This window comes from Rutidosis leptorrhynchoides, chromosome 11 (assembly GCF_046630445.1).
Source record: "Rutidosis leptorrhynchoides isolate AG116_Rl617_1_P2 chromosome 11, CSIRO_AGI_Rlap_v1, whole genome shotgun sequence".
Classification (NCBI taxonomy): Eukaryota; Viridiplantae; Streptophyta; class Magnoliopsida; order Asterales; family Asteraceae; genus Rutidosis; species Rutidosis leptorrhynchoides.
This window is the reverse complement of record NC_092343.1, coordinates 1,502,736-1,529,394: the sequence shown is the minus strand read 5'-3', so window position 1 is coordinate 1,529,394 and position 26,659 is coordinate 1,502,736.

Here is a 26,659-nt window from a genome sequence, read left to right as displayed (position 1 = left end):
GCTAATCTTTCCAACATTTGATCTATGAAAGGTAAGGGAAAGTGATCTTTTCTGGTGGCGTCATTTAATTTTCTATAATCAATACATACACGCCATCCTGTTACAGTCCTAGTAGGAATAAGCTCATTTTTCTCATTTGTGATGACAGTCATGCCACCCTTCTTAGGTACGCATTGAACTGGGCTTACCCATGGACTATCAGAAATTGGATATATCAAACCTGCATCTAGCAGTTTAATAATCTCTTTCTTAACTACATCTTGCATATTAGGATTTAGTCTTCGTTGACGTTGCACATACGTTTTATGACCTTCTTCCATAAGGATTTTATGTGTGCAATACGAAGGACTTATTCCTTTAATATCATGAATCTTCCATGCAATGGCTGGTTTATGAGCTTTCAACACAGAAATGAGTTGTGATTTCTCATTTTCAGTAAGAGAAGACGATATTATTACAGGTAATTCAGATTCACCATGTAAATAAGCGTATTCCAAATGGTTTGGAAGTGGCTTTAACTCTAATTTCGGAGGTTCTTCTATCGATGATTTATATCGATATCTGTCTTCTTCTTTTAGCATTTGAATTTCTTCTGTTGTTGGTTCATATCCATTAGCTATAAGTGTAGCTAACATTTCAGCTTCATCAATTGGTTCATTTCCTTCTCCTAAAGAACATTCTCCTGTTCCTTGTAATTCTGGAAATTCTTCTAATAATTCTGCATGTGCATCTATAGTTTTAATATAATAACATGTATCATCTGCAGATTGTGGTTGTTGCATGGCTCTATCAACAGAAAAGGTAACACTCTCATCCTCTATACTTAGGGTCAGTTTCTTACCGAACACGTCTATCATTGCTTTAGCCGTGTTTAAGAATGGTCTTCCTAATATGAGAGGAACTTGAGAATCTTCTTCCATGTCTAAAACAACAAAATCTACTGGAAATACTAAAGTACCAACTTTAACTAGCATGTTCTCCATTATCCCTCTAGGATATTTTATTGATCTATCGGCTAGTTGTATGCTTATTCTGGTTGGTTTCAATTCTCCAAGGTCTAGTTTAGCGTATAGTGAATACGGCATTAAATTTATACTAGCACCTAAATCAGCCAATGCTTCTATTGAACTAAGATTACCCAGAAAACATGGAATTGTGAAACTTCCTGGATCAGATAGTTTTTCTGGTATCTTATTCAACAGCACTGCTGAACAATTAGCATTCATAGTAACAGCCGAGAGTTCTTCCATTTTCTTTCTATTCGTGATTAGATCTTTCAAGAATTTAGCATATCTTGGCATTCCTGAAATCACATCAATGAAAGGAAGATTTACATTTATCTGTTTAAACATATCCAAGAATTTGGATTGCTCGGCTTCAAGTTTTTCTTTCTTCATTTTACTCGGATAAGGAAGTGGTGGTTGGTATGGTTTAACATAAGGTTTATCCTTAACTGTGTTATCTTCATTAACCTTTTCAACTACCGGTTCTTTTTCCTTATCTTGATCAGGTTGTGGTTCTTGTGGAGTAGGAATAGTTTCATCAGAAGTTACAGGTATTTCAGGTGTTTTAAGTGTTGTACCACTTCTTGTGGTAATAGCTTTAGCTGTTTCATTCCGGGGGTTAGCATTTGTATCACTAGGTAAACTTCCCGGTTTTCTTTCACCTATTAACCTTGCTAGGTTACTTACTTCTTGTTCCAGATTTTGAATAGAAGCTTGTTGATTTCTAAATGCTTGAGCATTTTGTTCATTGGTTTGTTTTTGAGATGTGAAAAACTGCGTTTGAGTTTCAACTAGCTTCGTCATCATATCTTCTAAATTCGGCTTTTTATCTTCGGTTTGTTGTGGTGGTTTGTTTTGAAAATTAGGTCTTTGCTGATTATAAGTATTATTGGATACTTGTTGATTGCTAGGACCTTGTTGGTTGTTGTATGGAATATTTCGGTTATAATTCTGGTTTTGATTGTAAATCGGTCTTGGCGGTTGATAATTATTCTGATAATTATTTCCAGGCCTTTGGTTTATGTATGAAATATTCTCTCTTTGTTCCATTGTTAATTCAATATTGAGACAATCTTTTGTCAAATGTGGTCCTCCACACTGCTCACAACTAATTCGTATAGCATGAATATCCTTAGTCATCTTTTCCATTCGTCTCTCGAAAGCATCTATCTTTGCGGAAATGGAATCTAAGTCATGGCTAGAATCGGCTCTAGCTGCTTTAGATGATCTAATGATATCTTTTTCTTGGTGCCACTCATGTGAGTGGGAAGCAGTATTATCAATAATTTTGTAAGCATCAGTTTCGGTTTTCTTCATAATCGAACCACCAGCTGCTATATCTATGTCTTTTCTTGTAGTGATGTCGCATCCTCGGTAGAATATTTGTACTATTTGACAGGTGTCTAAACCATGTTGCGGACATCCTCTTAACAACTTTCCATATCTTGTCCACGCCTCATATAGAGTTTCATTTGGCTTTTGTGTGAACGTAACAATTTCTGCTTGAAGTCTTACGGCTTTAGATGCAGGAAAGAATTGTTTAAGAAATTTGTCAATTAAAACATCCCATGTATCAATCGCCCCTTCAGGTAACGATTCCAACCAATCTTTGGCTTCTCCCTTCAAAGTCCAGGGAAATAACATGAGATATATCTGTTCATCCTCCACTTCTCGTATTTTAAATAGTGTGCAGATCCTATTAAAGGTACGTAGATGTTCATTTGGATCTTCCTTCGGCGCACCACTAAATTGGCATTGATTAGTCACCATGTGTAGAATTTGTCCTTTGATTTCATAATCTGGCGCATTAATGTCTGGATGAGTAATTGCGTGACCTTGGCCAGTGCGTTTAGCTCTCATTCGGTCTTCCATACTTAAAGGTTCCAGATTCTCCATAATTGAATTTGTTGAATCGGTATCACTAGATGATTCTGATTTAATAGTTCGTTCCTCAACAATCTCTGTTTGAATGATTGGTGGTTCCGGAGGAAAGTTTAATGGTTCAGGATCTATGAACCGTTCCTGAATATTTTCTGGATTCTCAATTGTGAGGTTTGTTTCAAAAACTGGATTATCGGAAATTTGAACTGAAGTACTTGGTCGACTGGATGACGATTCTAAAGAAAAATCAACGGCGGTTATATTTGTTAAACGATGTCTTGATCTAGTTACAGGTGGTGAACGTACAAAAGGTGATGAACGTCTTGCTCGGTGCATTCACAGAATATCCTATTAGTTTTTAAAAGGAAAGAAAAATTATAATAAGTTATCCAATCAATAGACTTTTCTGATTTTGCCCACGTTTCGAATAGCCAAAAGATGCAGCAGAGGGGCAGGATTCGTTTGGTCTCAATATAATTGAGGACTGTTTGGCTCCAATAACCCGGTCCACGTACAAATCCAACTATTACTACGAACCAGAAAATTTTGATGTCTATCAATTTAACCACTTAAAATAAATTTTCGTAATTTTAAGAAATTTAGATAAGAAGTAGAAAAAATTCTAAGTCCTAAAACTAGAATAGCGAGAAATAAGAGAGAAAAAGATTGCGCGTCGAAAAATGTCGAAAAAGAAAAATGGTTGAAAAATAAAAGGTGACGGAAAAATAAAAGAAACTTATCAAAACTTAAAAATACTTAACTAATTTAACCTTATTACTACAACTAACTTAAAATTATAATCGCAAATTGAAATTACTAATTGGAATGATAATTGATACATAGTAAAAGGTCTAAAAATATTAAAGCTTACAGGGAAAAACTAAATCCCAAATGGAAATAACTTAAAAAGAAACTAAAACTTAAAAAGGCGTCGCAAAATTCTAAAGCACCTAAATCTTAGTCTAAAGAAAAAGCACTTAAGGAATTCTACGGCAAAGCCTAAAAATCTAGGAGTAAAAATAACTATAGCAAAAACTAAATTTAAAATTAAATATGAGCTAAAAAATACAAATATTACGCTACAACGATTAAAAAGGTACAAAATATAAAAATATACAAAAAGTTGTAAAAGGTACAATTTTTATAAAAATATTATTTTTATATTATTTATTTAATAAAACTACTAATTTTACAATTTTAATAAAACTAATTAAACAAAATACATAAATATAAAGTAAAAAGTAAAAATAAAACTAAAATTAATAATAATAATAATAATAATTAAGTTAAATAATAATAATAATAATTAAAACCCCGTAATTAATGCAACTTTAGGGTTTTGTCCGTGTGTCAGAAGACCTCCGCGAGTCGCGGCTAATAAAGAGGAAAACCCCGCGAGTCGCGGGGTTCAGAAAAACAGTTGACAGGTTTCACTTTTACGCGTTTTTCTTTATTTATTTTTTTTTTTTTTATTTTCTATTTTTAGTTTAAATAAACGATTTTTAATAAAATTTATATTTTTATAAATTAAAATAAAGATAAAGAAACTTATAAAACTTAAATATTTAACAAAATCCTAAAAATACTTATATTTTTGTTTTTCTTTTTATATTTTTGAATAATTAAAACGTAATTTTTACAAAAACGACTTTTAATAAAAGTAGATAAAAATCTTTTTTTTTTTTTTTTTATATTAGCGTTGCGCTTCCGGCTTTTAAGATAGCTCCCCGGCAGCGGCGCCAAAAATACTTGATGTCGAACGAGGTGTATATAAAATAGCTTAAATTTTACTAGGAAAATACTATTAAATACGATACAATTTTACACAAGATATTTATTTATTTATAGAATGGATATACTTAAACCTTGCTACAACACTTATAGGCAGTGTACCTAATCGTACAGTAGTGTAGTTTTTAGTAAGTCCGGTTCGTTCCACAGGGAAATCTTTAAACAAAGCTCAACGCTATATTAGTTTACTTTTATAAAAATACAAATATATATATAAGTGATATTATTATTATAAAGGGGGGTTTTTACCGTTTAATGACCGGTTTGTCGATTTTAAAACTTTAGTCGCAGTTAAAACCTAATGTAAAATATAAAATAAATACAAGACTTTAAATTAAAGCGTAAAGTAAATAACGATAATGAAATTGCGAATAATAAAAATGCGATAAAATTAAATTGCGATAATTAAAAGTACGATAATTAAAAGTGCGATTAAATAAAATAACAATAAATAAAAGTGCGATAATTAGAAGTGCAATTAAATATAAAATAAAGGAAATTAAATATAAAATAAAAGAATTATGCTTATTTAAACTTCCGTAATCATGATGTTTGACGTGTTGATTTTAGTTTTATGCCCATGGGTTAATTGTCCTTTGTCCTGGATTATTCAATATGTCCGTCTGGTTTTTGTCCATAACAGTCCATCAGTCATAAATATAAATTGCAAGTGTCCTTGTCAAATTATTATTATACCCGAAGATAAATATTCCAACTAATTGGGGATTCGAATTGTAACAAGGTTTTAATACTTTGTTTAATGAATACACCAGGTTATCGACTGCGTGTAAACCAAGGTTTTACTACTTTGTTAACAATTACACCAATTACCCTTGAATGTAATTTCACCCCTGTTTTAATTATTCTAGTGGCTATTAATCCATTCCCGTGTCCGGTTAAATGAACGATTATTCGTACATATAAATACCCCGCCCATCGTGTCCGATCGAGTGTATATGGTAATTTATAGGGACGCCCAATTGTAAATCTTTATATTAACATTAACAAATTTTCATTTAGTTAAACAAATATAAAGCCCATTAATAGCCCATAGTCTAATTTCTACAAGTGTCGTTCTTTTGTCCAAACCCCAATTATGGTACAAAGCCCAATTACCCAATTTTAGTAATTAGCCCAACATCATGATTACTTCGTTTTAAATAAGCATAATAATAACTTAGCTACGAGACATTAATGTAAAAAGGTTGAACATAACTTACAATGATTAAAAATAGCGTAGCGTTACACGGACAGAATTTCGACTTACACCCTTACAACATTCGCTAACATACCCTTATTATTAGAATTATAATTAAAATTAAAATATAAATTATAAATATAAATATATATTACTCGTATATATTGAGAGAGAGATTGAGAAAAAAGATGATAAATTCGATCAGAATTCGGTTGGCTTTATAGCCAGAAATGAAATTTGGGGCTCCGCGACTCGCGGCAAAATGGCCTTAAAACTCCGCGAGTCGCGGAGAGGTATTTTCATTTCACACCCTTGGAGTTTCTGGCTGCCGACGGTTTTAATAATATATATATATAATATATATATAATTAATATAATTAATTATATATTATATTATATTTATATACATAGTTAACTTGTAATTTTTAGTCCGTTGCGTCGAGCGTTAAGAGTTGACTCTGGTCCCGGTTCCGGTTTTTCGAACGTCCTTGCGTACAATTTAATATCTTGTACTTTGCGTTTTGAATCTTGTACTCTTGTGATTTCGAGACGTTTCTTATCAATAATTGGAACCTTTTTGATTGTCTTTTGTTCTTTTGAGCTTTTTGGTCGTTTGCGTCTTCAAATCGTCGAATCTGTCTTTTGTCTTCACCTTTTATTATTTAAACGAATATCACTTGTAAATAGAACAATTGCAACTAAAAGCTTGTCTTTCTTGAGGAATAATGCTATGAAATATATGTTCGTTTTTAGCATTATCAACAACATTCTATTTGTTTAATCAAATAGTGGTGCCAAACCGAATTGGGGTGTTCCTGCAAATAGCTACTAAAGAGGAAAGAAAGGTAGCACGCCTCCTTACACAATTGTCCCCTCAAGTACAGACATCCTATGTACCAGTGGACAATAGATCAATTACACGGTTAATAGAACTACTATATATATTGTTGTATCCACTATTGTAAAAACTAGTGGTGTGGGTTTATCTGTTAGAGTCCAAACCGTGTAATAGCTTTAGTTTATCTCTTAGCTATAATCTAGGTAATCTGTATCAACCAACTATCATTTCCGCCAAGGATAGTTGTGATTCTTTCTGATTTAATCAATAAAGAATAACCGTTGAAAATTACCTGTGACTCTATCTTATTTACTACAGAATACTAAACGTGTTTAACTGACTAGTTAATTAAGAAACGAATTGTATTCACCCCCCCCCCCCTCTACAATACTCCTGTTGTTATTAAGGGACCAACAGTCTATACCGACCATTCTGCTCTTAGATACCTATTTTCGAAACAAGAAGCCAAACCAAGATTAATCCGTTGGATTTTACTCTTACAAGAGTTCGATATTGAAATTCGAGATAAAAAGGGAGCAGAAAATCTCGCCGCTGATCATCTTTCTCGTCTTGAAAATCCTGAATTAGAAGTTCTAAATGAATCGGCCATACAAGACAACTTTCCTGATGAATATCTATTGAAGATAGATTATAATGAAATTCCATGGTTTGCAGACTATGCAAACTACTTAGTATGTGGATTCCTTGAAAAAGGGTTGTCGTACCAATAACGAAAGAAATTCTTTAGTGATATAAAACACTATTTCTGGGAAGATCCACATTTGTTTAAAAGTTGTCCCGATGGAATAATACGCCTATGTGTATTCGGAGATGAAGCCAGTCAAATCTTAAACCATTGTCACACAGGACCAACAGGAGGGCATTATAGGCCTCAGCTCACAGCAAGAAAAGTTTACAATGCTGGATTCTATTGGCCTACAATTTTCAAAGACGCACACCTTCTTTGCAAATCCTGTGATGCTTGTCAAAGGGCCGGAAAAATAAGTCAACGAGATGAAATGCCACAAAATGTCATTCAAGTATGTGAAGTATTTGACATTTGGGGTATTGACTTTATGGGTCCATTTCCAAAATCTCATAATAATCTCTACATTCTCGTTGCCATTGATTATGTATCTAAATGGGCGGAAGCACAAGCTCTTCCAACTAACGATGCACGAGTTGTAGTCAACTTTTTAAAACATCTTTTTGCAAGGTTTGGAACACCGAAAGCTTTAATAAGTGATCGGGGTACTCATTTTTTTAATAATCAACTTGAGAAAGTTCTCAAAAGATATGGAGTAATTCATAAAATCTCAACCGCTTATCATCCACAAACAAGTGGATAAGTTGAAAATACCAACCGAGCATTAAAATGTATTCTAGAGAAAACCGTAGGATCAAATCCGAAGGAATGGTCCATTAAATTGGAGGATGCACTTTGGGCTTTTAGAACAGCCTACAAAACTCCAATTGAAACCACAACTTTTAAACTCGTTTATGAAAAAGCATGTCATCTTCCAGTAGAAATTGAACACAAAGCATTTTGGGCTTTGAAGACATGTAATCTTGATTTACATGAAGCCGGACGTCTACGATTAAGTCAACTAAACGAATTAGAAGAATTAAGACATGAAGCATAGGAAAATTCGTTCATCTATAAAGAAAGAACGAAGAAATGGCATGATAAAAGAATCAGAAGTTCAAAAGAATTCAAAGAAGGAGACAGAGTTCTTCTTTTCAATTTACGATTCAAGCTATTTCCTGGAAAATTGAAATCAAGATGGTCTCGGCCATTTATAGTCAAAAGAGTTTTCCCATACGGAACAATAGAGTTAATAAATTCAAATGGGATTGAATTTAAAGTTAATGGTCACAGAATTAAACATTACATACATGGTCCGATGGAAGTTGACAATGAAGTCAATCATAATTTCACCACTCAAGAAAACCCTCAAAATGAAAACATAAATATGTTATCAACAACATATGAAAAATCAAAATTGGAAAATAGGGAGGATTCAAATTGGAGTGATGAAGAAGAATTCTTATACAAACCTCCCATTCCAAGAAACGAAGAAAAATGTGAACAAGAAGTTCAAATAGAAGTGAAAGAACCAAGAAAAAAACACCCGAAAAAGGTTTACAAACCAACTCGACTTACTAAAGTAGGAGACCTGGGTGAATTTATCATTTCTTGCTTGCTTAATGATGGTGCTATATATAATAGACTCGCAGATTTAGGAGCAAGTGCAAATATTATGCCTCTTTCCTTATACAAAAGATTAGGTATGGATAAATTAAAACCAACCAAAATAGGTGTTCAATCATTTGACCTAACCATTAAACACCCGGTTGGAATAGCAAATAATTTACTTGTTAACGTAGGAAGTTTGACCTTTGTTGCAAACTTCATAGTGATTAATATGGAGGAAAACCTTGATATTCCTCTAATTTTAGGTCGCCCATTTTTAGCAACCACCGAGGCGTTCATTGAAGTAAGAGAAGGTATAATGACACTAAGGAATGGTGATAAATCGATCACCTTTGTGAACCGAAAGTTTAGATCTCCACCAACCAAAACTGTTAGACCAATAAAAACACATAAGTGTGGGGAAGATGAAGAAACACTTAATGATGAACCGATCACAAAGAATCCCGTTGATGATACGAAATTAGATGAACCCATTTTTAACAGTTCAACGAAGAAACTTTATAAACGGATTCACGATGCGAGGATTAAAGGAAACTTTAAGTTATGTAACCGATTAGTATCCAATTTATCGCCAAAAGAAAAGGCGATGTTAGTTGAATTTGTGAAAGTTACGGAAGAAATCAACAAATGGATTGAAGCAAAAGTCAGAGATATACAAGTTGTTGATGATCCAATTGAAAATAACGTTAATCACAATTTCAACACCACAGCTAACTAAGTATGGGGAGATTCGAATCTTTTTAGGATAATATGTATTTCTATTAGAGTTAGATATTCTGTTTTCATGTAGTTCTCGAGAATAGAATCCGAATGGTCTTTCCCTAGCAGACCCTAAAGAACTAGTCTTCTCCCCCCATTCTGAATTTTTATTTTTTTAGGTTTTACGAGATGAAGAATTCCTTTGATCTGAACCATGGTCTAATACTACATGCTTTGATCACTAAACGTAATAATGACACACTCCCGAGTGACCTGGTATCAGTAATAAGAGCCAAATTGGACGGAGTAAGAAAAGAACTCAGAAACGATCATAATAAGTTACATTTTGGTAAAGGAAAATCAAAATCCGCAGCGAAAAGAAGAGCACGACACCTTGAAAGATGTCACAAATGCAGAAAATGGTCACACGAAGGAAAATACTCGACGAATCAGACATATTCCAATACCGAGTTCGTTACTTTATGTAGAGAAGGACCGTTCATATGTTTCGAAGAAAAATCGTTGAATGCTCGAGGTTATGCCTATGTAGCTATGGAAAACCAATTAGTCCGACTATCTTATGAGTGGGCTAAAGCAGGTCACTAAGAATTCTTTCTCACAGGTAAGTATGTACAGTTTTTATTTTTATTTTATTGCTTTTAACCTTTTGATAATAAACGCTAAATCGTTCGCTATAAAGTATTAAATTGATACTCAATAAAAATTAGGTTTTGCGACCGAAATTATTGATATCATATAAAAATTTATTACATCACTGCGAAATTTACCGTTTATTCTTAAGGTATAAATATCTTTAATCAATCAACCCAAAATATTTCAGAAATTTGTCAGGAGTAAAACAGGTACCGAAATTACTTTACCGAAAAGAGGGGCGTATATTTTTGATAATATTTGATTGATTAAAGTGGGATAAAAGACCAAAAAGATTTTTAATTTTAATTTTTACTATGTTTTTAAAATTAATAAATTAATATTAAATTATTATTGTAAACTTTTTAAAATCAATATATTTAAGTTTGTAAATATTTGAAAAATTAATATTTTTAATATAAGTTTGTATGTATAAAAACAAAAATATAATATAAATTTGGTGTGAATTTTTAATATTAATAATACGAATTTTTAATTTTATGCATTTTAAATTTAAGTTTGGTGTAAATTTAAAAATAAAAATTTACTTTATTTCACTAAGATAAAAATATGATTTTTAAAATTCGTCGTGAGTTGAAAACTAGGTCATTGAACTGAAATTGCTCTACCCAAGGGAGGGACGAGAACTTTTATTATCATTATTTTTAATCTTATTGAATTAAAGTATGCCAAAAACATTTTAAAAAACCCAAAAATCTTTGCTTTTAAAACAACGCTTTGAATTGACAAATTTTAAAATTTTGTCGAGGGACGGACTAGGACAACGATCCAAAACACCCTCACTCCTAAAAAGAAATAAATTTTTAAAATTTTATTAATTTATGTTTTAAAAGTTATAAGGTTTTTATTAAAAAAAAAAAAAAAAAAAAAAAAATAGGGACCTCATCCGATCGCATGAGATTTACCCTGTAACCTCATGCGATCGTATGAGGCTGGAATTCAGGCCAGGATCAAAAGCTCCAGCGAGCTGTATTCTGTCTCACTTCAAACACCCACACACACACGAACATACACACATATACACTCCTAAAATCGCCATTTTTTCACCAAAATCAATCAAATTTCGTCCTACAATCCACTATAATCATGCCTAGGTTTGATATTTTCAACAAAAAGGTAAAAATTACTCCCCTAAACTCTTAAATTTCTTAATTTTTGTGATATTTACCAATATTTTACCTAATTTGATTTTATTAATTTCTAGTGTAATTAGTGTTAAATTGTTGTTATATTATGCATGTATAACCTAGATTGATGCTATTTAACATAATTTGAAGCCAAAAACTTCAAAATTTTTAGGAATCTAGGGTTTGTGTTCTTGAGAAATTTGGGCTTTTTTGATATAAACAGGTTATGGCCGATTTTTGTCATGAATTATTGCTAAATTAAGTAATGTAACATGTTTAGGTAGCAAAATGATCCAAACTTTGATCCTAAACATGATTTTTGAGAATTAAAGTGGACTTTTTAGGTATAAAATTCATGAACTTGATTAAATTAATGTAAATGCAATTTGAAACTTGTTTAATTGCTAGTAATAGTTGTTTTAACATGTTATTTGAGTTGAATGCTTATGAACTTTGTAAACATTTTTATATATGCTTATTTGAAAAAGTGTAGATTTGTTAAAATTGTGAAAATGTGTATAAGTTTAATTTTGATTAAACATGTTATTTTAATTGTTTCAAGTTGTTATTTTGCTAACACTAATGCATATTTGGATGCACAAAATTTTGTGTTTAATGTGTTTTGCAGAAATTTACTAATACTGATGGTGCATCATCATCATCTAGACAACCACAACCGGAACCTGAGCCAGAATTGCAATATGAACCTGAACCGGAATAATAACAGGAACCACAACAACAACCTGATCAACACGTACCTTATTATGATCCGCTACAATTTGTTGATGCCTTCATAGTATTTCCGATGCATCCATCAGTAGAATACCCAACGATTCCTGAACACACGTTGCATCCTAATCTGAGATTCGATAGAAGCTGGAGAGATTATCCAACATATCAAAGTAACAAATTCAAACTGATACCGAAAAATGTAGAAGTGCCAAGGGTAATCGATTGGGAGCCTTTGGAAAGGGTCCAACTAGCTAACTCAGTTAGGGAACATCTGATCCAAAGGTATGGCAGCTCTTCTTTTCACGATTGGGAATGTTTATTCACCATTCGTAGACCTGTATATAAGGAATTGTGCATTGAGCTTATGAGTACTATTTCGTTAAATGCGGATGTAGATAGATTAGATGATAGAAGTTTTCTTAGATTTATACTGGGCCGTAGGATGTACAGGATGTCCATGCTGGACATGGCCAGGGCTTTGCAGATATATACTCCTAGTGAATTACTACTACCCGGTTGTATGAATTTGATTTATCGTAGTGAAAGGGTAGATAGGAATTTTGACGCGAACGCCGTCTGGAGGCGTATGTCAGATTATAATATTTTTGCGCTGGAGAAAAACACTCCTACTTACATATTAACAAAGCTGAGCTTCATATAATTCATAGATTTTTGGCTAACTCGATTACACAGAGAGGTCACAATAAGGAGAAAATGACGTTACATGATTTATTTTACCTAAAGTGTATTCGAGACCCAAGAGGCTTTGTTAATATCCCTTACTGTGTTGGTTTTTATTTGTCTAAGATGGTGGAAGGAATACAGGAAGAGGGAATAATAGGAGGAGGTATTTTTGTTACTCTCATGGAGAGTATTTGGGTGTAGATAGGGACCAAGGAGGTCCACTTTTGGAATGTAGGGAACAGGTTAAGCCTTTAGGATTGAAGGTCTATCAGGGTGCTAAGGTATTAAAGAGCAGACGCAACCAGGCAGTACCCTATGAAGGTCATCATCCACAGGTAGAGAGAGGATCAGATGAGGAAATGGAGGAAGCGGATGACATTAGGGATGTCATTAGGGAGGCTATGACTGACGTCTACCAGCGTGTAGATGAGGTGAAAATGACAAACGAGGATAGATTTAGTCGGATGGAGCAATGGCAAGCCCGGAATGATTACGAGCATTCCAGGCAACGATAGCATGATAGATGGGACTATCATCAGCGTCAGATCATGAGCCAGCTGTCACCTCAGGATCACTACGTACCGACCTAACCTGCTTACTATCCTCCACACCAGCCCGAGATGAGACCACCATATACTCTCTACGACCCTAACCAGGCCTACCAGTACACCTATCACCAACCATGGAACCCGGACGACAACATGAACTGGAACCCCTATCCAGATTGATATAGTTCCGGTTGGTGATTTCTATGATTTTTATTATTTATTATTTTTATTTATTTATGTTTAAACATATGATATTGTGATACATTAATGTATTGTTTAATATTATTTGGTACTAATATTTCATATTTGATTTGAATGTGGGATTTTAAGTCCCATTTCAAATTACCATGCATGTTATTATTTGTATGTATGTATTTTTTTCATGTACACAACAGGGTAAAACATCGCATTTTCAAAGACTGGCATTAAGTTCAGCAAAAGCTACTTGTTTTGACGACACAACGAAAAACAAATGTGATGTAACAACAAGACGGAATGAACAAATGATGTGCACCATTTATCATTCAACAAACAAACGCCAATATGTTTGGAAACTTTGGTAAAATTTAATCATTTTTCTACGCTAATCACCCTCAATAATTTAAATTGTTACTGATTGCAAATGAGGGCATTGCAAGATCTTAAGTGTGGGAAGGGGTTAAATTGTTTAGGATTTTTAAAATTTTTGACTTATACACTTGGTTACCATTAAAAATACTAGTAACGCAGTAGTTGTATTAGAATCTAGTGCTCTCTGATAATAAAGAACAGCCCTAGTCTTATATACTGACTACCCAATTCTAGTAAAAATTTTCAAAATTTTCAATTAAATGAACTCAAAATCATGTTTATACATATTTATGAACGATAAAACTAGGTGTTAACACCGAAATTATTGTTACCTCGGAAAGGACATAAATTGAGAAACAACCCAAAATGTTAGAATTCATTTAAAATGGAATAGAGGACAATAAAAAGGCAAAGAAAGAAAAATAAAAGCCAAGTGTAGGAAAAATTTACCAAGTTATTTTGAACATATATCACATATTTTTGTATAAATAATTGAAGATACTTTTGTTTTGGACAAAATTAACTGTTTTACTTTGAAAACTGTAATATATTTGAAAGAAAGATGGATCTACACGATGAATCAATTCCATCATTAAAAGGAAGTAAAGTCTTCCGAAAAAGAAACGCGCTTCTTGATTTAGGTCATGAAGTTGACGTCCAGACCAGTTGTAGAGTCTACGAAAAACCTTGAAAAGTTTTCTCGAAAATCAGCTGGAAATCCACGGACCTCAGCATCAAACAGGGTCGCCAAGTGGTCAGACTTATCCTAACCATGAGAGGATCTGTCTCATAAAATGGGGAGGGCACCGTGCAAATTAGCTTGATAAGACTAATGAATCAGACCCCCAGAAAGGATAATCTCCTTAAAGATCAAAAATTAGCTTTTAAGACTGATCTTACTCAATCCTTGAGATTGACTTTTAAAGATTGAGAATTACAAACTCATGGAATTCGATGATATCTAAACTCGAGCTTGAACGAGAAAATATTTTGATCAAATTACAAACCGATTTGTTTTCTGAAAACCCATTTTCAATGCGTTCATTACCATTGAACGTAAAATTCTAGGAATTCACCTAGAATTCATTAGGTCACCTGAACCAAATCGGGTGTCAACCGTAAGAACGGTGGTTGCATAGCATGGTCAAATACAGGACCTTGTGCCAGACCCAAAAACTATAGGGTGAGCTTTACTATTGCTCCTACAAAGGATAGTAATTGCATCCGACACGATATAGACCATAATTAAAAGCATGTCAGGGGACATTGCCTTAACAGTTGCTTGTTCAACGCTTTCCTTTACAACCGGACGGTAGTTTACCGAAAGGTAATATACGGAGCAAGTAAACTGGACGTGTTGATTTTCCAATACAAGGTTAGCAAGTGAGTGACACAAAACCGCAAGTTTTGAGCTAAAAGTTTCAAATCTGAAACCCAACAAACCAACAAAAAGATTTTGCAAACACCGGTGAAGGGTTATTCCGGAAAACTTATCTAGGGTAAAAGCTAGATTGTATTTTCAAAAGATCAAATGTTTTCATAAAGATCCGATTTCCTTAAGGATCTAAATTTTTATAGTCTTGTGGGACTGTAAACCACATCGTTACTACCATTGTTCATACCGCCGTATAGAAATCACTGATGTACAAAGTGTGAAGAATAAAGAAGTGATTCTAGTATTTTTATTTCAAGACTATATTGTTTGAGGACAAGCAACGGTCAAGTGTGGGAATATTTGATAATGCTAAAAACGAACATATATTTCATAGTATTATCCCTCAAGAAAGACAAGCTTTTAGTTGCAATTGTTCTATTTACAAGTGATATTCGTTAAATAATAAAAGGTGAAGACAAAAGACAGATTCGACGAATTGAAGACGCAAAAGACCAAAAAGCTCAAAAGTATAAAGTACAATCAAAGTGGTTCCAATTATTGATGAGAAACGTCTCAAAATTACAAGAGTACAAGTCGCAAAATGCAAAATACAAGATATTAAATTGTACGCAAGGACGTTCGAAAATCCGGAACCGGGACCAGAGTCAACTCTCAACGCTCGACGCAACGGACTAAAAATTATGAGTCAACTATGCACAAGAATATAATATAATATTTAAATAATTATATAAATTATTTATATATTATATATATTTAAAAATAACGTCGACAAGCTAGAGAACAAAATGATATGAGCTGGATTCCTGGGCCATGCGATCGCATGGCCAGCATGACCAATTCCCATGAGATCGCATGGAGGCCTGTAGCTGGCCACATTGCTATAAAAAGGCAGTTTTGTCGAACGATTTATACATCTTTTTCTTTTCTCTTATCCTATGTATCAAATATCACTCCAAATATTAATCTCAATTTGTAATTTTAATTTTAAGTTAGTGATAATAATAAGGTTAGGTTAGTCGAATGTCTTAAGGTTTTGCAAGTTGAAACTCTGTCCGTGTACCACTACGCTATTAATATCCACTGTAAGTTATGTTCAACCTTTTTAAATTAATGTCTCGTAGCTAAGTTATTATTATGCTTATTTAATGCCGAAGTAATCGTGATGTTAGGCTAAATATTAAAATTGGGTAATTGGACTTTGTACCATAATTGGGGTTTGGACAAAAGAACGACACTTGTGGAAATTAGACTATGGGCTATTAATGGGCTTTATATTAACTAAATGATACCTCGTTAATTTAATATATAGACTTATAATTTGACGTATTTATATATAACCACATACGCTTGACTGGGTACGGTGGGCGGGATATCTATAAATACTAATAATTGTTCATTTTACCGAACACGGAACTGGATTAATAGTTAATTGACTTGTTGAAACAGGGGTGGATTACATTCAAGGGTAATTGGTGTAATTGTTAATAAAGTAGTAAAACCTTGGACTACACGCAGTCGATAACCTGGTGTATTCATTAAACAAAGTATTAAAACCTTGTTACAATTCGAATCCCCAATTAGTTGGAATATTTGACTTCGGGAATAAGAATAATTTGACGAAGACTTTCGCACTTTATGATTATGACTGATGGACTATTATGGACAAATCCGTATGGACATATCGAATAATCCAGGACAAAGAACAATTAACCCATGGTAATAAACTAAAATCAACACGTCAAACATCATGATTACGGAAGTTTAAATAAGCATAATTCCTTTATTTCATATTTAATTGCACTTTTAATTATCGCACTTTAATTTATTGTCATTTTAATTATCGTAATTTTTAATTATCGTAATTTTATTTTATCGCACTTTTATTTATCGCAATTTCATTATCGTTATTTACTTTACACTTTAAATTAAGTCTTTTATATATTTAATATTTTACATTAGGTTTTAACTGCGACTAAAGTTTTAAAATCGACAAACCGGTCATTAAACGGTAAAATCCCCCTTTTATAATAATAATATTATTTATATATTTTTGTATTTTTACAATTATAAGTTAAAACTAATATAGCGTTTAACTTGGCTAAGTTCCCTGTGGACGAACCGGACTTACTAAAAACTACACTACTGTACGATTAGGTACACTGCCTATAAGTGTTGTAGCAAGGTTTAGGTATATCCACTCTATAAATAAATAAATTACTTGTGTAAAATTGTATCGTATTTAATAGTATTTTCCTTGTAAAAATATAACTATTTTGTATACACCTCTACGCACATCACCTAGACTTACATATTTCGAATGTAAAGTTTCTGAAAAACACCTTAAACTGCGAACTAGTTCTCGAAATTTTGGAAAAATGCTGATGAAGCAGCAAAAACTGTAAACGACCTTAACAATCGAGAGTTTAATGATAAAGAATAGTGTGTTGGCAAAGCTCAGAAAAAGAGAAGGCTTGGAACTGGAAAACGGATTGGGCAAAGTATGAAGGAGGCCGTGGATAAATCACAAAGACTAAACCTGCCTTCAAAGAATTCAAATGATTTAGTTTCTGCTGAAGTCATTAACGAATACCTTGCTCCTGACTCTAAACCCTTGCGGACAATATTCTTCATCATCCTCTGATATTAGAAATTCTAAGATATCATCGTATCTTTCATTATAAATATCCTCCATATTTCTGAAGATGTTTCCATAATTATTCTAACTGAAATCATTTACCTCTTCGCGCTATCTGTATTACATCATAAAAGAAACTATTTTAGTTTCTAAATTCTGAAACCTTCGAGTTCAAAATAGGAATATTTTTGAAGAAGTGTTGGGAACTGAAGCATGAATTAGTATAATATAATGACACCTGATCAACATGATTATATTATAGTAAGTCATGCTGAGTTTCTAAATGAAACGTGGTGATTCACAGATCATAACATCATCATGGGCTATATTACATGACTCTTGTATTCTATTTAACCTCTAAAAATATCAAGAAAATATTTTCTTGATGATTCGGTCTTTTCCGAGGTATTCTGGTAATTTGACAAATCAAGATCGTGCCATTACAATTTCCTTCTTAGAACATTAGCCATGTTCATTCGAAACTCCATAACTACGAATTCTGGACCATTACTTGCTGTGTTTAATAAATAGAAGAGAAAACAGAGCATGAAGATCCAAAATAGAAATTGGAGTATAAATCGCAGCAAATAGAAGAGAGCATTAACTGGGGATGATAATGATTATAGAAGACAGAAGCAGGGACTTCGAAATATAAAGGAGGATATAAAGCCAACGATAACTCAGAAATTATAAACCATATATATCGATGCATATAGCAATATAAAGACACGGGAGAACTAAAAACACTATAAAACCAAGAGTATAGTAGAAGTAAATAGATTCTTCCGGCGGTAGATGAAAAAGAAGAATGATAGATATGAAAGTAAGAAATATATCAAGAAGCAGAACTGGATGAAGCATATTGAAGAATGCTTTAAAGTATGAATTGAGAGAGAAAGAATAGAAGGTGCGAGTTGTGGAAATAAGGAAACGAAGGGGGTTGATATATAGTAAAATATCCGACAGAGCAATCAAAACAGATTATCGCATTTAATCAAAGCGGATCCTAATTTCCTTAATTACCGAAGAACCAAATCTTATTACGAAGATTTTCTTCTAAAATCCTTGAATTTCGGAAATCAACCGTGACTACGTCACCGGTTAAGTCAAACCTACTGATAGTGCTCCAAATGAACATATATTTAGTAGCAATATCCTTCCAATATGTAAAGTTTTCAGTTGCAATTGTTCTATTTTCAAGTAATATTCGTTTAATTAAATAAGTGCGAAGACAAAAGGCGAAAACGAAGATTCGAAGACAAAACCATCCAAAAAGCTCAAATGTACAAGATACAATCCAAGTGGTTCAATTTATTGATGAGAAACGTCTAAAAATGACAAGAGTACAAGTTGCGAAACGTAAAGTACAAGATATTAAATTATACGAAAGGACGTTCGAAAATCCAGAACCGGGACCTGAGCCAACTATCAACGCGCGACGCAACGGGCCTAAAATTACAAGTCAACTATGCACAAGAATATAATATAAAATTTTAATAATTATATAAATTATTTATATATTATATATATATAATAAATATGTCGACAAAGCTAGGATCCAAAATTTGGTGAGCTGGATTCAGTAACTCCGCACTCGTGGAGCTGTGAAGGCTTAAACCTCCGCACTCACGAAGCAGCCAAAATCAAAAATGTCCTATAAATGCAACGAGCTTCTGCCGAGTTTTACAGAAAAAAAAAATAATACTCCCTTTGTAATAATAATATATATATATATATATATATATATATATATATATATATATATATATATATATATATATATATATATATATATATATATATATATATAATATATAGTATAGGTTAGTTTTATATTAGTTAGTTTGGGTTATGTTAAGGTTATTTTACGGGTTTTGAAATCGAAATTCTGTCCGTGTAACACTACGCGATAAATAATCAATGTAAGTTATGTCCTCCTTTTTAAAATTAATGTCTCGTAACTAAGTTATTATTATGCTTATTTAATATCGAAGTAATCATGATGTTGGGCTAAAAATATTAAAATTGGGTAATTGGGCTTTGTACCATAATTGGGGTTTGGACAAAAGAACGACACTTGTGGAAATTAGACTATGGGCTATTAATGGGCTTATTATTTGTTTAACTAAATGATAGTTTGTTAATTTTAATATAAAGATTTACAATTGGACGTCCCTATAAATAACCATATACACTCGATCGGACACGATGGGCGGGATATTTATATGTACGAATAATCGTTCATTTAACCGGACACGGGAATGGATTAATAGTTAATAGACTTATTAAAACAAGGGTGAAATTATGTACAAGGATACTTGGCATAATTGTTAACAAAGTATTAAAACCTTGGGTTACACACAGTCGATATCCTGGTGTAATTATTAAACAAAGTATTAAGACCTTGTTACAGTTTAAGTCCCCAATTAGTTGGAATATTTGACTTCGGATATAAGGATAATTTGACGAGGACACTCGCACTTTATATTTATGACTGATGGACTGTTGTGGACAAAAACCAGACGGACATATTAAATAATCCAGGACAAAGAAGAATTAACCCATGGGAATAAACTAAAATCAACACGTCAAACATCATGATTACGGAAGTTTAAATAAGCATAATTCCTTTATTTTCATATTTAATTGCACTTCTAATTATCACATTTTTATTGTCATTGTATTTAATTGCACTTTTAATTATCGCACTTTTTAATTATCGCAATTTTATTTCATCGCACTTTTATTTATTGCAATTTCATTATCGTTATTTATTTTACGCTTTAAATTAAGTCTTTTATTTATTTAATATTTTACATTAGGTTTTAACTGCGACTAAAGTTTTAAAAATCGATAAACCGGTCATTAAACGGTAAAAACCCCCCTTTTTATAATAATAATATTACTTATATATATTTGTATTTTTATAAGATAAAACTAATATAGCGTTAAGCTTTGTTTAAAAGATTTCCCTGTGGAACGAACCGGACTTACTAAAAACTACACTACTGTACGATTAGGTACACTGCCTATAAGTGTTGTAGCAAGGTTTAGGTATATCCATTCTATAAATAAATAAATATCTTGTGTAAAATTGTATCATATTTTATAGTATTTCCTAGTAAAATGTAAGCTATTTCATATACGCCTCGCATAACATCACCTACATTTATTCATTTTCATTTTTTTGCGATAGCTTCACTCATAATCTTCACATAAACGAATTGTTTATTCCATACTACTCACTGATGATAAAACTCTAATTTCCAACTCGAATGCGTCATGAAAACATACTTATTGTCATCCATGACCATTCCACTCAAATTTCGGGACGAAATTTCTTTAACGGGTAGGTACTGTGACAACCCGGAAATTTCCGACCAAATTTAAACTTAATCTTTATATTATTTCGACATGATAAGCAAAGTCTGTAATGTTGAGTCTCAAAAAGTTTTGGAACTATATTCATGTAATCAATTACCATTTGACTGTGCTCGACGATTCACGAACATTTATATGTATATAGATATGTATATATAATATATAGTTATATTAATTGAAAATGTTAACAAAGTATTAGATGTATAATACTTTACATGAACGTATTTGTTTCAATATATGTTTAATATATTTATCGACGGAATTAAAAGATAATATCAAATTATTGAATTATCAGATACATTGTGATATGATTACGGGTCTATGTTATGAGGTCCACTGTGATTTAAGAAATCTATTCTTTTTGATAACATTCGGAAAATGGTAAAGTGATTTATAAGTAAGAACAAATATGTCAATTAACGGAAACTATATAAGGGTTAGTAGAGATTCCTGTTTAATTTCCAATTCATGTTTTATAATATTTTTCTCGTGACTTTGATAAGATAACTATGTTAACTTTCATTTTATTTAATATGAAAGTAAGAACGTGGAGTGTAAATAACTTAGATGTTGGATATCGACAAGTTAAGTAACTCGACATTTTTCATTAAGATGATTTCATACGTTTATTTAACCTTTGGACTTTATCTCATGCTTCACCAACAGACTATAATTTAAAAACTTGAAACCTATTATGAATATATATAATTCTATTTTTCTAAAACGTTTTATGATATAACGATTTCCATTATTTTAACCTTTTAACAAAATGATTCTTAAATATATTTAGTTTTGGAAAACAAAATTATCATATTTATTTGATTTAGTTCCAAACGTACAAAAACGTTTTCAGTTTAAAAAGAACTTTATTATTAAAACGTATATAACTTTTATAAATATCTAGAACCACTTTTGACAACTCATTTCTTAACCAGTATGATAAAGATAACGATATTTATATATTATTTTATTAAATATATATAACGATTTAAATTAATATTATATATTTATACGCGCATTATACGTACATAGTTTTATACTTTTACTATACTTTAACTTTACCTTTTACTTTACTTTTACTTTACTTTAACTTTAATAATTTACTTTAATAATTCATACTTTAATAATTCACTTTAATAATTCATACTTTAATAATTCACTTTAATAATTCATACTTTAATAATTCACTTTAATAATTCAAAAATCTATTATACATAGAATTCAATAGGTTTCATTATTTCATAGAAACTTGAAAATATATTTCTCTAAACTCTCTCAATCAATTTACATATATATATTTACTCAGTATTATTTCAAGATATTATTAGTATACATAAAATACTACGACGGAGTTATGTTCAGGCGATTTCAAAATAAGTTTTCAAACGGGATAAAGCTAAGGAAATTATGGGTTATAGTTATGGAGGTTATGGGTATTGTTCGAGGGTATTGTTCGTGAGGTCAACCTAACGTTTATCATTTTCGTTGCGTATACGTACTTTCCTGCAATATTGAATCACAATATTGATACGTGAGCATTCATATTTTAACTTTTATATATTATTAGTGTATCCCTGACTAGTGCTCGAGTCGATAGGATTATACATGCTTGTACATTTATTATTGTCGTTAGATAGGTTATGTTGAATCCTGATTTAAGTACATATGCTACTGAGATAAGGTATAAGATATGCATGTCGTTGGAAAGCTCGCGAAAAATTAATAACTTTTTATTTAGAACTCGTGTGATTTCGATGAACGGATTAAAAGATATAGTCAACTGAATTATTATTACTTTTAGTATATTTATTGTTAAAATGATTATTATTACTTTCGTCGTTATTATCGTCGTTATTATTATACCTTATATCTAAAAGACATAGCACAAGTGAATAGTACCTTCAAAAGTTTTACAAACCACCCCCACTCTTTCACTTACTTACATTTTAATAGTAACCTCACAAGTTTCACAAACCACCTCCACTCTTATACCTTATATCTAAAAGGCATAGCACAAGTGAATAGTACCTTCAAAAGTTTTACAAACCACCCCCACTCTTTCACTTACTTACATTTTAATAGTAACCTCACAAGTTTCACAAACCACCCCCACTCTTTTACTTACTTACATTTTAGCCCCCAAAAAAAATATATAATAGTTACCTTTATGGTTTTTTACACACATATCACAAACTTTTAACATTTTATACTTTAACCATTAAACTTCTCATTCATTATAAATCGATTACATAATATCTAAAAGGCATAGCACAAGTGAATAGTACCTTCAAAAGTTTCACAAACCACCCCCACTCTTTTACTTACTTACATTTTATACTTTAACCATTAAACTTCTCATTCATTATAAATCGACTACATAATATCTAAAAGGCATAGCACAAGTGAATAGTACCTTCAAAAGTTTCACAAACCACCCTCACTCTTTTACTTACTTACATTTTAATAGTAACCTCAAAAGTTTCACAAACCACCCCCACTCTTTTACTTACTTACATTTTAGCCCCCAAAAAAATATATAATAGTTACCTTTATGGTTTTTTACAAACTTATCACAAACTTTTAACATTTTATACTTTAACCATTAAACTTCTCATTCATTATAAATCGACTACATACTTTATATACTACCTAATAGATAAAAACGATTAATAGTCACCAGAGCAGGGGTGCTTTCGTTCTTTCACTTCCCCCCCCCCCCTTTCCACATTTTTTTTTTAAAAAAGCCCCCATAGTTTGTTCAAATATTAAAATCGAACCCCCAAACAGGGGGTAAAGTGTCAAATACTCATTTTCATAAAAAAAAAATTTTAAAAACTACACCCAAATATTCAACGGGCCATATCTTCTCGCACGAACCGAGTTAAATTTTTCTGGCACCATCGTTAAACTCGAAACAATTTTAGGAGCACACTGTCACTAACTATACGCAAATCAGACGCTTTTTAGAAAACACTAAATATTTGAGGTACTTTTCATACACGTCGATTTTGCGTTAAATTTTTAAAAGTCGACAATTCCATAGTGAAACGCAGAGATGTACATATATTGTTAATTTAAAATAACATTTAAATCTTTCACGGATTATACCTTTTAGTTCGACTCGAGTTGCGCTTCAACGATATCATCGTTAGCCACGGAATAATTTTACAAACTAAACGCAATATAATACATTGAAAACCGAACCCCGGCGCGAAGCGAGGGTTCGAACACTAGTTATTATCTAAATAATAATAATAATTATTATTATTATCATTATCATTATTAGTATAAATATTATCATTAAAAATTATTATTGTTATTACTATTGTTATTATCATTAAAAGTTATTGTTAATATTATTGATAATATTAATATTATTATTAGTATTATCATTAATATTTATTATTACTAGTATCATTATCAATTAAAACTAATATTAGTATCATCTAATTATTATGACTAATATTATTATCAATATTATGAATGCGATTTAAAAGAGGACTAAAAGCTATTAAACAAATCGATTAAGAAATAACGAGTATAAGTATCATGATGAAATTAAAATATTGTATGATATTGATTTAAGAGAAAAATATCCTTTTTCATTATTTTTATCATTATTATTATTATTAAAAGTATCATTTATATTAAAACTATCATTTTTATTAAAATTATCATTTTTAATAGAAATGTCATTGTTATTATAAAATATCATTTTTATTATCATTTTAGTATATTAAAAATTATCATTTTGAATAGAATTATTACTATTATATAAGATATTATTATTATTATTACAGTTAATATTAAAAAGTATCGTTATAATTATCATGATTAGAATTATCATTTTATCATAGTTAATATCATCATTTGTAAATATAAATATTGTTATTATTATTAGTAGAATAGTAATAATAATAATAATTATTATTATTATTACAAAATAATACAACTGTTACTTATTATTATTATCAATATTATTTTATCAAACAAATATGTGATATAAAGATATTTTTACCACACGTAATATAATTACATTAATAATACATACCACCATGTTTTTATAATATTGATTGAACTGTATAAATTTTATTACTTAAAATATATAAAAGTATATTTTTATATATAAATTTTAATATAAATTTTTGTTTATTAATAAATGACTTGTATTATTATTTACTCTAATAAAATTTGATAAATATATTTAAATATATATAACAACTATATTTAAGCTATATAATAAACACGTATGAATTTTTGGAAGTCATTTTGGGTCAAATTGATTTTTGTTGACTTTTGCATGATAATCTCGAGCATTAGGATTGTAATACACTACGACTTGACCTAAATTTGTTAGACAGATATTGACCAATATATAAATATATATACTTAATATAGGTTCATGAATTTGAGGTCAGCCTTGCACTTGTTCAATGACGTCATATGTATTTTTACTACGAAATACAGTATAGTGAGTTTCATTTGCTCCCTTTTTAAATGCTTTTGCAATATATATATTTTTTGGGACTGAGAATACATGCGCTTTTATAAATGCTTTACGAAATAGACACAAGTAATCGAAACTACAATCTATGGTTGAATCGTTATACCGGATATCGCCCTTGTTGAACTTGGTAACCTAAGAATTGGTGTTTATTATAATTGCCACCAATTGACGCGAATCCTAAAGATAGATCTATGGGCTTTGACATGCCCCAGTCAGAGAATTTGAACTGCTTTGTTAATTCGATGTTTATATGTTTGGGGATATTCTAGATGCATTTTGTTGATGTCGGTTACCAGGTGTTCAATCTATATGAATGATTTTTAAACACTTGCGAGTGTATGATTATTGAATAAAGGAAATCTTGTGGTCTATTAAAATTATGGAAATGATTGATTACGATAAACTAATGAACTCACCAACCTTTTGGTTGACACTTTAAAGCATGTTTATTCTCAGGTATTAAGGAAATCTTCCGCTGTGCATTAGCTCATTTTAAGGATATTACTTGGAGTCATTCATGGCATATTTCAAAAGACGTTGCATTCGAGTCGTTGAGTTCATCAAGATTATTATTAAGTCAATTATAGTTGGATGTATTATGAAATGGTATGCATGCTGTCAACTTTCGATGTAAAGAAAGTTTGTCTTTTTAAAACGAATGCAATGTTTGTAAAATGTATCATATAGAGGTCAAATGCCTCACGATGTAATCAACTATTGTGAATCATTTATAATGTATATGAACGGGCCATTTCATTGTCTTTATCACAACATTCCCCAT